The sequence below is a fragment of the Micromesistius poutassou genome, assembly GCF_964030765.1.
Source record: "Micromesistius poutassou genome assembly, chromosome: 7".
NCBI classification, from domain to species: Eukaryota; Metazoa; Chordata; class Actinopteri; order Gadiformes; family Gadidae; genus Micromesistius; species Micromesistius poutassou.
The window spans coordinates 105,090-122,837 of record NC_140277.1 but is presented as its reverse complement, the minus strand read 5'-3'; the positions used below and the strand labels follow the sequence as shown (position 1 = coordinate 122,837).

The 17,748-nt window shown below is 41.9% G+C and overlaps 1 pseudogene across 1 annotated transcript; it reads right to left on the bottom strand.

Annotated features, from left to right (window-relative positions):
- Window positions 1-13,585: 13,585 nt before the first annotated feature.
- On the bottom strand, window positions 13,586-16,393 carry LOC311350096 (annotated as a pseudogene). The gene is made up of 2 exons: window positions 16,299-16,393; window positions 13,586-14,663 (listed from the first exon to the last, which is right to left on the bottom strand). The product of its transcript is annotated as an uncharacterized misc_RNA (transcript).
- Between the last annotated feature and the right edge of the window lie 1,355 nt (window positions 16,394-17,748).

The following is a 17,748-nucleotide window of genomic DNA, read 5'->3' as shown; positions in this document are numbered from 1 at the left end:
GTCTAACTGGGATGAGGAAGAGGCTCAATGGGAAGAGGTGGCAAGACCCACAGTTAACATTTATGATGGCCCACAGCCATATCATTTCGAACCGGTTAGACGTGAGAGGGCGAATGAGGAAATACCGAGAGCCGATGGCCGTCAAAGACAAATAAATGCATGGTCAGAGGAGAATGACAGGAGAGTTGGTGAAGTGTCCTGGTGAGCTATTTAGAAACGCAGCAAGGAGCGCTGGAGCTAGTAGTCTATGAACAGCAGTGCATACAATAACAACTTTTTTTTTTTTTACTGTCAGTGAATAGTGTAGCGAACCCCAGCCGGACAATGGTGAAGCGTACAGATGTTTCAGAAGCCTTTATTTACGTTCAGCCTTCAGCCTTATTTTGAACATAAATAGTCCTTTCTCCATAGACACCGTAAGAGCTACAGGACAGATAAATAACAGTAATTAGCTCTTACACATATACAACTATTGCACACAACACATTTAAACACATTTTAAGTAATATACCAAATTAAACACACAATACCTTGTTCCCATTCCAGCGAGGCGCTTATTAATTACAACAACTTGTTGCAGTGCAACCGTGTGTGACCTGATTTCCTTCCGGATTTACATAACCTTTACCCTTTCTGACCTTTCCCGTGCGATCTCCTTCATGTCAAGTTACCGTCAAAATAAAGGACCCATGACGTCAAAATACACTATCAAAATAAAAGCATGGAGGAAGTGGTTATTTTTAACCTTCATCAGAATCATTTACAAATAGCATCGAGTGAAAGTCAACGTTTTCTTTATATCTAGTGACAGTGATTATGTCGTTGGCTTTATTTCTAAGCTTTTACCTCTTTCTCCTGTGAAAATGTTGTTTGCAAACGTAACCGAAGCCGAGTAGGCTGGTCATGTCTTCAGTGTGATTATTTTTGATCGTCACGAGTTTTCCTCGTGATTGATTGTCATTGACACCGTCAGGGTACCGCTTACCGGGACAGGGAGAGAGTAGTAAGCGTGTCTTTGTCGCTGTGTTTGGCAGGTGTCTGTGTGGGCGGTGTCGTCCCATGGAAACTGTGGTGGAGAGCTTGTGTTGTAGGGAGGTGAGCGCGTTTTGGTCGCTGGTCGAGGAGCTCACCCCGATGTAAGATGCAGATGTAACGTGCCTAACTGAGCATCCTGGATTTGAGGCATGCTGCCTGAATCCGTTTGTGCTAAAGATAGCATCAGTGTTTCCCACACATAGGCCAATGTGTGGCGCTGCGCCACAGATTGAACAACGAGCGCCACAAATTGAATCCGCTTTTCTTATTATTTTTACTTGAACGCGATTTTTAAATGTAACTCCGCCAGCCCGTAATCGCGCCCCCGAAATGCTGCCAGTACGACAAGTTCCCATTCCGACAGCCCTGTGCGCGTATGCAAATTAGCCATGTGCGCCAAACAGAAGAAGGGCCCTATCTTGCGCCCGGCGCAATTGACTTTCTACACCGACGCATGTGTCGTTGCTAGTTTGCACCCGGCGCAAAGCTGATCTTCCCCCGCAGCAACCAGGCACCACTACACTTGCATGTTAAATATTATGATGTCAAAGATTATTCATACGTGTGAAACTGCATAGAAATAGCGTGTGGATTGTGGAAACATTTTTTTTCCATAGGGCTGCATGAATGAACATGAATGAAGTATAGTAGGCTATGCCATGCGTTAAAATAATAATAATACATTCGAGCAAAGTATATTCCAGGCTTCCAAAACAAAATCTAGTTTTAGAGTAAATGATTGGTTAAATGATTTGGGAAAGAACAGCTGATACAACGGTAAGTTGTACTTTTAAATCAATGCATCTGCAAACACCATACAGCGAACATATGTTCTTGACCCAGACATCGTGTACAAGCCCATTACTTTAAGGATTGAAGAGTATTTGATCGTGAGAAAACTGTTTTACCGCGAGTGAGTATTTAATAGAATGAATGAATTCGGGTGATGCTTGGTGCGCGCCCATCTGTCTAAACACACGCAAATTAAACACATAAGTGTATGAGAAGGAAATCGAGTCAGTCGACCTGCGATAAGCAGCTGATTCTGAACGGACTCGTCTTCGAGATGGACGTGTTCTAACGCATTTTTAATCAATGAAATGTTAACACAACAGTATATATCTAAACGACGAGAACTGATTCCCAAAAAGAAGAGAACTGATTCCTTTTTTTTTTTTAACATAAAATAAAAATATGGTCACGTAAATAAAAGATACAAACGAACAGAGCTTCGTCTCCCCTCGACTTCATATTGATTGAGTCTAAAACGGTCTCATATTGATTGAGTCTAAAACGTTCTCAAACCACACGTGTGTCATGTTATGTTGTTATTCTATCTATCTATATCTATCTATCTAGGCTATCTCTATCTATATATTTACTTATATAATCTGACACTGTCACTCTCTCACTGGCTGCTACTCGTCTCTCTCAAAGATATCAAGGCGGGCTTTCGGCTGTCGTCCCAAAGCGGAGTACCTCATGTGACGTCATGCAATGCATTGTGGGAGAAATAAGAATCATCGCTAACCTGTTAGCTAACCGCTAAAATATCACCTACTTTTCCTTATTATATTTCTTTTTTGTGATACCCTACAACATCAAATACAATGGATAATTGTTTAAATGTTTATTACCAACTAGAAAACTGCCAGAAAAGAAAAAAAAAAAAACCTGCACATTGGCCTTTAAAACGTCAACTATTAGTCAGTCGTTGGTTGTTAGTGTCGTGCCATGGCCCCCCCCCAGTAGTATTTCGGCCTGTTCACTTTAATGTTGTGTGGACCGCTTGCCTACGGTTGCCTAAAAGCAACACTCGCAAACAAATGATATTCCAGCAATGATGAGAAGTCTGAAAATAATTCAGTAAGGGCCTGCAATGGAGTTTGAAAACCTAAAACTGGTTTCTAATAAAGGTGTGAGAGAAGCCTATGTTTGAGCTGTGCGGCTGTGGATCTGTTTGGGCTGAGGCCTAGTGGCTTCAGGTGAGCTGTGCTGTCGTGGGTTTGACAGCCACTCAGGGACTGTCCTCGTTAGAGTCAACATGGCTTTGCTGATTGAAGCTTATTTTTTGAGTGCAGTGTTGTGTATTTTAATTAACTGAGGACAACAAGCTGACAAATGTAACCATTTTACACTTCATCCATTCCCCATTGGAGTTTTTGAGTTTTAAAATGCTTCAGAGATTATATTTGATGACATTTAATACTTGCTTCATAAATAAACAGGATGTTATATTTACCAGTTGTCAAAGGTTTTGATGTTGTATTTTTGCTAGAACTCTTACATTTGAATCATTCATTAATTGAATTGGTTCAGGGAAGTTGGATGCCAAATATCTATGCACAATGTGCAGACATTGGAACTTTTAAAATAATCTCCGGTTTAAAATTGACTGAAGCATATTCTATAAGGCGCTTGCCTATCTTCTAGACGAAGGCACCCTGGGCTAATTAAATGTTCTGTAAGATTGTAGCAATAATTTGACAATTTGTTAGAAATGCTGCAGCCCTCCCTCAGCTCTGTGAGTCATTGAAATGCGCAGTGAGAACTTCCATTGGTGGACTGCACCTTCCTCTGTGTGAGATGACTGACATGTTGACGGCTCCCAGCTCATTTCTGACCGTCGGGTCATCTTTTCCCCCATTGGTTCATGGAATGCACCTCGCCCAGCAATCACATGCACACTTTTAAGACGTGTCCCTCATGTATTTCCTGGTCAATTTATTTTGACTTGATTTTGCCGCCAAATGCTGATCGTTAATGACTAGTAATGTTAGCTTCCATATTGTATTCTAAAAGTACCCTTTCAGTTTCCATCTGGAGGCAAGATACATGCACTCTTATAGCATCCTTCAAACCCAAAGGGCATTTATGCTATATAACCATTAGACTGCTAGAATCACATCCTGATGGACAATCAGAGAAGAATAGAAGAATCATAAGTAGATGGATGTAAAATAAAAGGAGGAAGTGGTGCTGTCTTGGGAAGTGAAGGATGCAGTCGAACGGTGTAGCATGAGGTCGGGCGGGTCGGATCATTACTTTATATTTATTTGATCAGAGCCCGCTAACCTCTCCTTGAGTCCACAGCCGCCCTTTGATTACATCATTACACGATCACACCACTCGGCGTGCACTGATGTCCTTACTCCTCCGTGTTCCTGCTGATGCCTCATTCCCCCACGGGGCTTCTGGGAGGCGCTGGTCACCTATTCAAATTCACTCCATATCGTTGTGGGACTCAAGATGAATAATTTACCAACTCTTTCTTTATGATCAGAGTTACAGTTTTAACAACCACAGCAATTCCAAGGAGTAATGGTGAGAAGAGTCGTGTCTGGAGCCTGATATATACGGTGGTTGTGTTCGTCTATGTCTTCCCATCTGCTGAGGTGTGGGCTTGTGTGTGAGCCTAGGGAATAATCAACAACATAGTGTATTCATTATTCACCTGTTGGAACACTGCTTCCCCAGCAACAAACAACAACTAAGTGTGTGTGTGTGTGTGTGTGTGTGTGTGTGTGTGCGTGTGTGTGTTTGAATGCACGGACAAGGACACCCTTGTCCGTGCACTATGACTAAAATGCTAGCATTTGCCTACTTTGATGTTCTAGGACTGCGACGGCGCGGTGGGCATCTCATTTGGGCGGCGTCCACATTCACTCTTGCTCTGATTACCCCCGGAGCGGAGCCAGGGGCCGCCGGGCCCCCGCGTCCCCGTCGCCGTCCCCCTGCTGGAATCTAAATAGCGGTCCTGTAATCCAATTACAGGTGCCCTTCAGTGCTGCACAACGCTGGTTAGCAAACTATCTGGCCCATTCTATGCCTAATCTCTTCTGCTTCTGCCATTTTCCCCGCCAGCTCCGTCCATCATCTCAACATCTCCCTACGTTGAGGGGCATGCTGGAATCATGTATGTTCAATAAATAACTCAAACGTGACACTAATACCCCAAATGGATATTTTAGTCCCGTCCCCCCCCCCCCCCCCCACCACCCCCACATATTGGATTTGCCTATAATGAGCATAAAGCAAGGCACTAGAAATCATCTGAATTCCAAAGCGCCGTTGTGTCGGGAGGCCAGGCATATCAGGCATTGATTGGATCCCTCCTGAGTGTTACGTTAGGTACAGTGGAGGTACAGTGGAGAACACTGGGGGGGTACAGGGCCCTGGCGGCCCTGTACCCCCCCAGTGTTCTCCACTGAACCCCCCCTGTGTTCTCCACTGTACTCTGTTCTCATGTGTTCTCCACTGTACTCTCCACTCTGTTCTCATGTGTTCTCATGTGTTCTCCACTGTACTCTCCACTCTGTTCTCATGTGTTCTCCACTGTACTCTGTTCTCATGTGTTCTCCACTCTGTTCTCATGTGTTCTCCACTGTACTCTCCACTCTGTTCTCATGTGTTCTCCACTCTGTTCTCCACTGTACTCTCCACTGTAGGGAGCGAGCTGAAGCGCTGCAGGGCTGTGTATACGAGGCGCCTAATCACAACGGTATGTCGGCTGAAAGCCAGCGCGTGGTGCACGGCCCCCTGGGGTGTGAGAGAGATGAATATTACCCTCAGCATCCCCCCTCTCAGCTGCAGACCTGTAACAGAGCAGACACCTCCAGGCACAATGGAGCCGGCACAACACCAACCCCTACAGCCCACCTGGTAGGCTGGTGGAGAGAGAGGTGTGTGTGTGTGTGTGTGTGTGTCTGTGTGTGTGTGTCTGTGTGTGTGTGTGTGTGTGTGAGATAGTGTATTTCGGTGTGGTTGTGTGTGAATTTTTCACAGCCATGTTATGAAGTGCGAGCCTTCATCTTTGTGTGAAGGTTACAATTGAAGGGTAGCCTTTAGGGCTTCAGCATTGCTATAGCACGTATCAAAAGGAAAGGAATACACTCAAACACACAAAGCTTTGTGTGTGTGTGTGTGTGTGTGTGTGTGTTTCATTATTTTTCTCCAGCAGTGGGACTATTCATAAAGGATCACAGCTCCTCTTCCCTCGTCCCTCTTCCACTTCTATATAAGCCCTTTGATTGGCTTTCTGCACAGCAACAGGTGACTGTTTGGGGCTGCACAAGTCACTGCTCAATATGTGCTGCAACACAGAATCACAATGTTCCCAATGGAATCTAGTTAACCCTCGCTCCACCCGCTCAAACCCTACAGAAGGAAATTGGAAATGTTTTCTGTACACATTCATTTCTCTGTACACATGATTATTATTTCCTCATGCCTTTATTGTTGACTCCTGTGTGACTGCAGTCATTTGTACACAGGGCTGTAATGATTTGACACTATTGCAATGTATTCTCTTTTCCCCATTTGCACTTTATAACGTTTATGTCCTTGTTTCATGATCTGTTCTGCAAGCAGGTTGTGTTATTTATTTTATCGGTGCTATTATGTTAAGCATCTTGCAACTGCACATTATGTACGAAAGATGTGAGGTTAGTATTCTTGTACCCGTTATCATTCCCATTATTGTATTTATTATGACTGCGTTTGTGGATTAAATTGTGTGTCTAAAATGAAAATGGCCTTATCTAAAATGTCGTCTCTCATCTCTGGCTTCCTTTCCATATGTTTTCTTTGACGTCTCTCTCTTTATGGACCACAGCAATTACGCCCACATCAAGACACACACACAGACATACACACATACACACACAAATGCCAACATTGATCACAACACAACCATACTCAGGCAAACATTTTCAACATGGTTGTCATACAGTTTCAAGGTTGTTTCTGATGGCAATTTCACGGATTCCTCTGAGACCAGGTTGTTCTTATGTATGTCTATACACGTTAAATGTTGGCAGAAATATAACATAGTTTACAGCCCCTTGTATAGCTATAGAACATTCAAAGCTTTGCTTCATTGGTATCTATACATGTAGTGCAAGGCTCCCAATCACATATTTGCCAACATTTCAATGGACACCTACACCAGTGTCATAATAGATCTTTAGCTGTGACTGACCCGTATTAGCATAATAGCATAACAACTTACTGCTGAACAACGACATATGATATGTATATGATAGTTTATGTAATATAGAACGCCTAATATCATGTACATGATCATCTGGTAATAACCCAACTATGTCTGTCCTAGCCTCCATATTGAGCCTGTAACTCTGGGCTTGTCACCAGGCTGTCTATACCTCACATCCTGGCTGCCCACCTGCCAATACCATCAGTGTAGGATCTATGGTCTGTGTAGCCCTGGCCCTCCCTTGAATTAAGCTGAAGTCGTGGTTCATCAAGGCCCCAGTGTACTGGGCCGCTGGAGGCTAGATTGAAGAGAGTAGAAGGTAATCTATGGTCTGCGGTCGGTTGAGTAAAGCCCGGTTGTAGATCAGCCCACAGCAGGTTCTTGAGTGGAAGTTGACAAGTCCAGGGTTCAAACCCAAATAGGTCGATGCTTGACCATTGATATGGTTACACTGTTAACACTAAGGGGACATGAATCAATCAATCATTTACATTTGTCAATGCAGTTATATGCATTATTATATAGAACATGCATAGGGGTTAGGGATAGATCTTTAATGTAGACGTTAATACCAATTCAAATCGCCAGCAGAACGGGCTGGGCGGGTCTATTAGTGACCAGGAACCCTATAAGCTTAGTTAACATGAAAACCATTAGTAAACATGAACACTGTTAGTTAACTGTTAATTAACTAATAGTTCATGCTTGTAACTGTAATCACACATTTTTATCCAGAGTTAATTCATTCCCTTATTGTACAAGGTTGCATGTGTAACCTTGGACAAGGGAAATGTTCTATAGTAATTGTAAATGGCTCTTAACATCAACTGTAGTGATTTATTGTTTGGTCATTTCAGCGGGTGCTTTTGTCCAAAGTGACTACAGTGAACACCGATGTGGGTAATCAAAGAGCAGGTAGGAGTTAGCTGTGGGGTACCTTAACGCTGTCACACATCACAACCATGAAACCATCTTGCCCCATGGCCATCAGTACCTAAAGGCATCAAAGATATAAAAGACTAGGCTAGGATGGGCAGGGCACAATGAGCTAATATTTGATTTTTTATGTTTTAGGGCTCAAGCATCACCAACCAATGGCATGACCTTTCTTCATGGCCCTGTCTTCTTTCAGGTTCAGCACTATTAATAATTAACGCACTGGCTGAATATAAAAGGACATTTCCAAGCAACAAACTATGGGGTTTCAATCTGGTATTTATCATTGTATAGAACCTTCCCTTCTCCGGTCATCACTATCTTTACAGCCTGTAGATGGGCCTAGGTCAGACAGGTGGGAGGCTGAGGGGGTGTCTATCATAGAACTATCAGAACCAATTACAGCCATACACAACTGAATTATGTAGTATTGTGCCAAATATAACACATTAGAGACAAGTAGTTTACCCTTCCTCTGTATAACTCTGTCATTGTATAACGCCTGGAAAAATATCGATATTATTAAGTTGGGTAAATCACAAGAGATTATGCCATGTTTATTTTACATTATGAGAGGATGGCTGTGCTTTTCTCTACCTGGTTTGGATATCTTTCAGTGAACCTTTTGTGCAAAAACAAAGGAAAAGTAAAGAAACAATTGGCTGTGAATGACAAACCCATGCTTTGGAGTCAGCAGCAGTATTCCTGGCTGGTAAATCCATTATTCAGCACATTGGAGAACACCGTTCTGTGTTTGTACTCATAAAGTTTGTTTATGAGTCATGTTTCGGGGCTCCGTGTGGTAAGATGATTATGATAGGAAGAGAATCAATTAGTTTGGCCTATTCTGTTTGGAAAAGCTGGCAGCAAGGGACACGTAACTACAATTGGAAAACAATAATAGCAGTGGGGAAACCATTGTGCATTCTGTTTTCAAACCTCATCAACATTGTGTCTGAATCAAGATAAATACATTCCATCACACAAATCTGTTAAGACTGGTCGATCTAGCTACATAAGCATTTAATGGGAAGAAGCAATTCAGCCTTCTGGGTCGCTTTAAGTAGTAATGGGCCCATTACATTAGGGTGTAAATAAAGCATTATCCTGCAGAAGAACCGTTTTATACAGGGATATATATATATATATATATACATATATATATATATATATATATATATCAGTGTTACAAAAATAAAAGGACATGTAAATTCCTAAATATCCCTGTATAAATATATATATATATATATATATACAGGGATATTTAGGAATTTACATGTCCTTTTATTTTTGTAACACTGTTTCCTGGGTGAAAAGTCAACGGGTTGGAGTTTGGGACACATAGGTAATGTATTTTAATTGCAATATATTGTAGTAATAATAACAGTAGGCCTTTATATGAATTACAGTTCAAAGGCACACATGAGAGAGATTAAATGAAGACGCTCCGACGCTAAGAAGTCTGCCAGTGAAGAAAGATGTATTGCTAATCACCAGGAACAGCACGTCCATAAATCCGCCCCCAGGAGAATTTCCCAGACGAGACTTCAGCTCACTATTTAATGTATGCATAAAACATGACCTCACCAGTTTGGAAGGCAATATCATGCTGAACGGAAAATAAGGTAGAACATTTTTCCCGAGACGCGCCAAGTGGGATGCTTGGCTTCATTGGTTTCCGATGGAGTGGCGGTGGCGTCCAGCCAACTGTCCACTACACGACAGTTGATGTCCATTTACAGGTGTGGCCCGTGTTTAGACCACGTCACGTTTTGACAAAGGCATTACATGTACGCATATACAGCAAAACTCCCTGATCTGATCTGAACAGCCAATGAGCTGCACACTAGACCAAATTTGGGGAATGAAAAAAAATTAAAAGCAATCATATCGTATAGCATTCATAAAGCGACAACATACGCCATCATTATAGTAGACTTCATTTCTCATGTATGCACATGCTTGATATACATACTGTACAAAAGAACCAATAAATGAACATGTTTTGCATTTGAATACTGTTGGTGGCGCTTCCCGGCTGTTGAACGTTGATAACCTCCGGGCTTATATAAGTGTACAGAGTGAACATGTCTATAGTGTCTGTCCGAGTCCTGAAGAGAGCGCAGCTCGACCCCATCCATACAGCTCAGCTAAAGTCCGCGCTTACACAGGACACATAGGAGAAGCCACACACATCGTGATTAAATATGTTAATATTATGGACACAAATTAACATAAGCAGAAAGGCTGGGGAGAGTGGAGATTATTGTCCTCATACTCCTACATATTCAACTCCTACACCTTTCACCTCTCCCTTTTCCATTTGCAAAATAGACCCCTTACAAGGTTTTCTCCCCACGTTGGCCTGTATGTTAACTCAAACGAGCATTCTCATGTTGACCGCCCAATTCAACACCTATTTAAGGCAATGTGTGCACAATGTCACTTCTGGGGGGATGAGAGTATAAACATGGAGGAGTGTATGAGCTATAGCACTCAAGACAGACATGGTCATCTTCCCTCGACCTGGATCTTACCCTTTCAACATCGTAACGTGAAGTAGGCCTACTGTTTGACTGCCTGGATGCAGTTCACACGTTTACGACGCCTGCCAGGGCTCATTTTACATTTATGATCCACAGCCCCGTGCGGAGCTTAACTCAGTTTGACACCGCTTTAAATCACCGCGGAGTAAAAGGCAAATATATTTAAAATTGGTGGAGGAAACCTCTGTGTGGGCAGCACTCTTAAACTTTAATGAGTGCATGTTAGACCTGAATCACCGGCAGCGGACTTTGCAAAGATGGAACTCGATAATAAATTTAAAAAGTGATCAGGAGGTTGGCTGACCGAGCATCGCGCTTTTTATGTTAGCTGTTTTATGATCAACATTTTCAAGAACTCCATCATCATTTATGTATAGTAATGGCTTTAGATGTAGTACAAATATAGGTCTGGTGATAATGTATTTTTTGGTGATAATTAGGCTACTCTACAGAGTACTGCTCGGCCTTCTGCCCAGCCCTCGCATTTTCTGGTGTACACACTGCGCCCTCTAGTGGCGATGCATGTTTTTGAAGCAGGTCGTCCTCAGTGGGACGATCACATGATCACACTCAATTTAGTCAGGCACCTATGAGCACAGACAGACAAAGTTTCTCTTCTCCTCTCGGCCACTTAGATAAGACGAGGCAGCAGCACATGACAATCAGCGACCCCTCGTCCTGCCCTGTTACCGCACACTACAATAGATTTCTCTGTGTTTTTAAGATAGCCACGTGAGAGCACAACCATATACATCGCATTTTCTCCTTGATCCTCTGTTATGCAAGGCTTTGACGACAATTTGGCACAGTTAAAAGGTAAAAAATAAAGAAAATACTGAATAATAAATAAAATCGCTCTACCCTTTTACCGACTCCAACTCTCATTTTAGGGAAATGTGTAAATCAGATTGTGTTTCGGTCGCACAGCACATCCAGGCCTTATTTACCATCGGTATCTATCTTCTCTTTAGACGCGTAGAAAAACAATGAAAAGCAGATGGGAGTGAGGGACGGAGGCCGGGACATCAGCTGGGAGGAACCCACACGGGCAGAGATGGAGGTCAGGGTGGACGGAACCTGGAATGGAGGACAGGTTAGTGTGTGTAAAGAAGTCTCTCTCCGTAGAGACGTTTAGAAGATAGATGTGGGAAACGTAGACATGAATAAATCTAGTTGTCTTTGTCTTCTAAGTACTGGTGTAGTGGGACATTCACTTAATCACGGCACTGACGTTTAATTCCGTGTTAGTGGAGACAGCAGGGCTATACTTAAGGGAGGATCGATAGCAGAGGAGTCAATTGGTTGGACTGAATTTAAGTGGACTGAATAAAGTCCTATTTTTCTTTCTGTTAGTCGGGGACCAACAACCGGCGAGTGAACCAATCAGAGACATGGATGAGGCGACCCACCTGGTGAAATGTTTGCTCTCCTCGTGGACCTCCATCTCACGACTCTTGGACTCGTTCAGCTCCTTTCGGATAGCAGCCTGAGGAGCAGAGACACACACACACACACACACACACACACACACACACACACACACACACACACACACACACACACACACACACACACACACACACACACGAAAACCAAACACACGCAACAACGCAAACACGCACACACACACAATTCAAAAAACCTTAATCTTAATTTAAAAAAAAATAATAATAATAAAAATATATATAAAATATATATAAAAATATATAAAAATATATAAAATATATATATATTTCCAAATTTCCAAATAGACAATATATATATATATATATTATTGAGTGAATCGAATTGAGTGAAGTGAATTGTGATATTAACTTCCCTCAGTCCTAGTCATTATTTGAGTAAAATCGTATGGGCTTACATGCGCGATTCCCAAAGTGACCACCAGGGGGTGTTTTGGAGGCAGAATGCGTGGGGAACATAATGTTCCACAGCTGTTTGGAACATTATGCTGTTCCCTGGCCTTCAAGCCCTGACCAATCAGCACCCTGTGTTGTGTCCTCAAAATAAGAGGACATATTTCTATGAGATCATTGTCTTTTGTTCTTTTTCTTTTCCGTTTAAATGTAAACCGAAATATAAGAATGAATCCTCTTGTTGGTGTTTTCTTGCCTCATTAGGTACAAACGATCAGTGTTTGTTTGTTTATGCAAATGTTTGTTGCCATGCATGGATAAATAATACATGGGGAGAATTCTCATCCTTACAATTTCCAAATAGACACTGCAATTGGTTTTGCATGCCATGTATTATTAATTGATGAAAGGCAATTGTGCTGTGCGTGCATCTGCTATGCATTTTTAAGTGTTAATAAATAAAAACATAATGCAATATATATAATATATATATACTACCGTTCAAAAGTTTGGGGTCACTTAGAAATGTCCAACATTACATTAGAAATATTATCAGAAATTATTATCTGAATTATCAGATTATCAGAAATATAGTCTAGACATTGTTAATGTGGTAAATGACTATAATGACTCATATTTACACAGGTGTACAGCAGCCCCTCACTCCTGTGTTCCACTGGTGCATTGTTCAGCTAATCACGTTAAAAGGCTAATTGATGATTAGAAAACACTTCTGCAATTATGTTAGCACAGCTGAAAACTGTTGAATAAAAGTGTGAGTTTTCATTGAAAACATGAAATTGTCTGAGTGACCCCAAACTTTCGAATGGTAGTGTATATATATATATATATGCAATGCAATATATTCAGTCATTTGCCTTAATGCTGTTGTTTTGGATTCAGCCTTGTGACTAAATGCAACAATATGCAACATTAGACCCACTTGTTAAAGATGCTGTAGGTAAGATTCAAGAGCTACTATTTGAGTGTAAATTGCAATAAATACCATAGCCATCCGTCAGCTATCAGTGAGTGAAACGCCCTGTGAGAACATCTGTGTCCAGTTGCCTGTGCCTGCCTCTGTATTATCCCATTTAGACTTTAGAACGCTCCCAGCGCCTTCCTGACCAATCACGGCATCTCTACCCCGATGAGTTGGGGGAATCCATCTTGCCCGATGTGCATCATCAATGGCGGCGGGACGTAGAAATTACTTTTTAAATATTTTTTGTATATATTATAAGGTTGAGATGTTCAGGGCTTACCAAAATGGATATAGCAGTTGACAGGAGCAGGACATTGTAGTACAAGTTCCGGTCCAGGAATCCCGCCAGCACCGCAGGGCCGGTGTACAGTGAGAACTGTCGGAATTAGGGTTAGTCGGTCTCCAATTGGCACGTAGGGCCTCATGGACTGGAGTTTGCCTGACATCACGTCTTCTATTAATGCCGGAAAGTCTTACTGTTAACGGACCCCGGAGCCAGGTCTGGAGCAGTTTCCTTGCAATGCCCAAACACACTAGATGCATATAATCTAAGGGAAAACTGCGTTACCGTGCCAACCTTGACGTTCTGAAATGGATGTGGCCCCTCATGGTGGTGTAATTCATCAACCTTCAGGTTGAATGAAATGTCAGTTCTAAGGGGGCGATCTGGTCCAGGGTACGACATACGCCGGTTCTGGTATTGCCCTGGGTGTAGGCACTTATCGCACCCATGGTAAGCATTATGGGCCTTTGTATTTTTCACAAAGGCCCGTGCAGGGGTATCACAGACTACCGTGTGAAGCTCAATTTTAAGGTTCTTATCTTCAAAGCAAAACCCAGCCTCTAGCTCCTGTAGTTCTCTGACAAAATCAGATAGGAACTCTGTGGCCGAACTAGGTTTTTTCGGTCCACAGTACGCCCCAATGACCACAGGTTCCTTCATGGGGACGGTAACCAGTAAGCCAAGGATGGGCCACAGCTGTACAGTGGAACTTTTAAATAGAGGTAGACCATCTACATTAATCTGCAGCCCCAATGCCATGCCCTCTGCCAGTGTTTTGGCATATTTGCTTAGAGTGGCCTTCAAGGAGGAAAGGATGCCACAGTGATGGTGGTTCCCCCCAGCTTTCTCCTGAATAGCATAATGCATTTTCATCTTGAGAAGGGTCCTACCATCCTTTGGCAGATTGGGATGGGTTATATGGAGTATACTCAACAGTGCAGTCAGGGTAACCATGGAAATGCCGAAACTCACTGCCCAGTGGGCAATGTTCTCGGAAAGTGATGTTAGGTCATCATCATCAATCGTACTTGAGTACGGTACAGGGACACTTTGCCTAGTGTGAGTGCACCCTAAAATACATTTCAGAAAAAAGGAAAAGACAGTAAAATGTATCATTGATCATTGTTTCTCACTTAAATAAATACATTGTTGAATGGTGGTGTTGTCTGTTTCATTGCTACAAACTAGACAAGAACAGAGAAATAGAGCAACATTGGAAATGTGGGATGCACTTTTTGATTTGGCCCCATGAATAGGCCTAGATTTACACTTGCAATGTTTGTTTAAAAAAAATCTTAATCCAAGTTAGGGATTGAAATTTAAGGAAGGTTTATATAAAAGCCATTGGCTGTTGTTGACGTAGGACATTCAAAATGTGGTTAACACTTTATATTAAGGTCCTTGTAATAAGCCTTAGTTAATAGGTAATAAGACCCTTATTATATGCTTATTAACATTAATTGGTGTTAATACGACTATCTATAAGTGTTAATAATAACATAATAAACATGTTTATTGTGAGATTATAAGACTTTTATAACCACTTACAAGAAACGTATAAGTTCACTTGTTAACTATTTATTGATTGCTTAATAACATTAATAGTCTTATGAGTTTCTTATAGTTGTTAATAAAAGCATTACAAACCCATTTATTGAGTCTTACTAACGCACATCAGGCCTCCACATTAACGGTTGCCCGCTTGCCCGGGGCAGGTGAACTCTGTGATTGGGCAACTAAAATGTGGCATGTAGTTGCCCGTCCGGGCAAGTGAATTAATTTTTTTAAATACACTAAATATGCCTACAAAATACGACGCTGTGCATCGGTTTTCGGTAAAACAGGTGTAAATGTAAAAAAAAAAAAAAGCTTGTCAAAGCCTGCACATGTTGAGTGAGTGTGATCTGTTTTGTGCCTCATATCAGGTCGGTTTAAGGCTTTTATTTTGAAGGTTGTGAAACCGGAAGTTCTGTTTATGCAAGTGGCTGATGGCTTGACGATCTCTCGCAAATGTTATTAAAAACCAACAACCGTTCAAATTGTTGTCATTCATAATCGTCGAAATAGCCCCATCTAGTGGACGAAAGTGCCAATGTCCAATATATCAAATGCGGATAGAAACAGCTTTAGCCAGCGGACACAACAATGCACCTGCTCTGTTATAATGATACAATGAAAGTTGCTTTAGAAAGAAGTCTGCCAAATAACTAAATGTAAAATGTAAACAGGATTTATCATTACCAAACATATTTTCACACACATTAAAAACAGTTATAATTTGGAAAGACTTTCAGTTTAGTTTTAAACTTAACATAAATGCATTGTTTTACATACGAATATATATTTAATGTGTCACACTAACCAATAAAATAAATACATGAAAGACCCTACATCCACTTAAAACAAGTAGTTCAAAAAGTAGGTCTCTAGTAGTAGTGAAATGCCAGTCCAGAAATCCCTCATCTCAAATACCCCAGGCCGCCACCTTCCAGTGTGTCTTCTCCGGTGTTCCCCAGTTCATCTAAAATAATAACGACTTGATTGGTGACTCGCAAAATAATACAAAAATAGAAGCATGCGGATGAACGCCCCTCGGACTCTGAAACCGCTCCTCTGTCAGTTGGGGTCACCGGCGACCTGGGTGAGGTCCTGTCCGGGGTACATCGGCCCCTGGGGGTCCACCATAGATATACAGACCACTAGATGTCTCGTCCGCGCTGCTGGCCAATGGAGTCGAATGTCCGCACCGGCGGCCATCTTGCCACAGTCAGCTGGCTCACCCATAACGTTGTGTCGGTGGTGGTACATGTACTTTTTAAATAACCATAACTTGCTCAATTTTCAACCGATTTCAAAACGGTTTGGTTTGTTATAAACGTCAGAGATGTAGTTATGACACTGCGTACTTATGAATAATTATGTTATGTTCTAAAAAAAAAATAGAATAATCTAAAATAGGTAGAAGATTTCCCTTTACAAATAGTAGTAGTTTGTGAGAAACCAAACCGTTTGTAAATCCGTCAAGATTTCAGCGAGATAAGAGTATAAGAGCGTTTGTGCAGATCACTGCTTACCTCCGGCACCACCAGAAAGCTTTCCTGTGACAAGATGGACGTCTGTGACGACGTTCTACACTCTGCTAGTGTTATATATATATATATATATATCTATGAGGTCCACCGTCACCATCTGTTTAGCACTGCACAGTAAGGTGTTCCTCATAGACTCTGTCGACAGTCAGTACACAACATCACACAGGAGGACACATTACAAACCTTCTCCAGCCTTGCTCACTCCCTGCTTGGTTATTCTCCGGTGTAGGCTACATCATCCACAGTCCAGATAACATAGAGGAATGCAAGATCATTACCGTAGATAGACTTTGTTTTGACAGCCGTTCCATTGACGTAAAGTCTGTGCTTTGAGAGCATATTCTTGCAACATTGCTGCATACTTTCAGGCCATAGCAACAGCAGAGCATAGATACACATCTGGAGGGGGGGGGGGGGGAGAGCTATGGCTAAGGAGGATTTATGCATTACGCTTTCCTACAAGCACACTAGTGTGCAATCATAGGCTCCTCAAAGATACACATTGTGTTACATCTCCTATGCAGTCCTCCTTAAAGGGGTGAATAATAGATCCACTTCCCACAAAATCTATAGGTTATAATGGCACCTCAAGTTGAACATTTTGAGTCAAAAGTAGTATAGGTTGGTCTTTGAACTGTATATTGTTTTTTTTGCGGATATGTTAGCAGCCAAATAATGTGAATGCAAAAACTCAGCCTTGGTTATTATGACCCATGTTATACATGCTTGCGTTGATGTCCCTCCTTTTGTCCATGTGTGTCATGGACAGCACAGCACAGCTTTGCCAGCCTGTCAGTGTTTGACTGTTTATCGGATTATAAATTAGGTTGGCGTTTGTGTTTAATTGGTTGCATGTGTGGGTGTGGACCACACATATATACAGTACCTCTTACATGTTCATCGGTGTTTACGGGAGTTGTCATCTCAATTAGATGTCAAGGTGAAACTACAAGATTTATCTTATGATTTGTCTCGATTTAAACGGTCAAATTAGTCCTACACAAAATACGGGGCAGTATG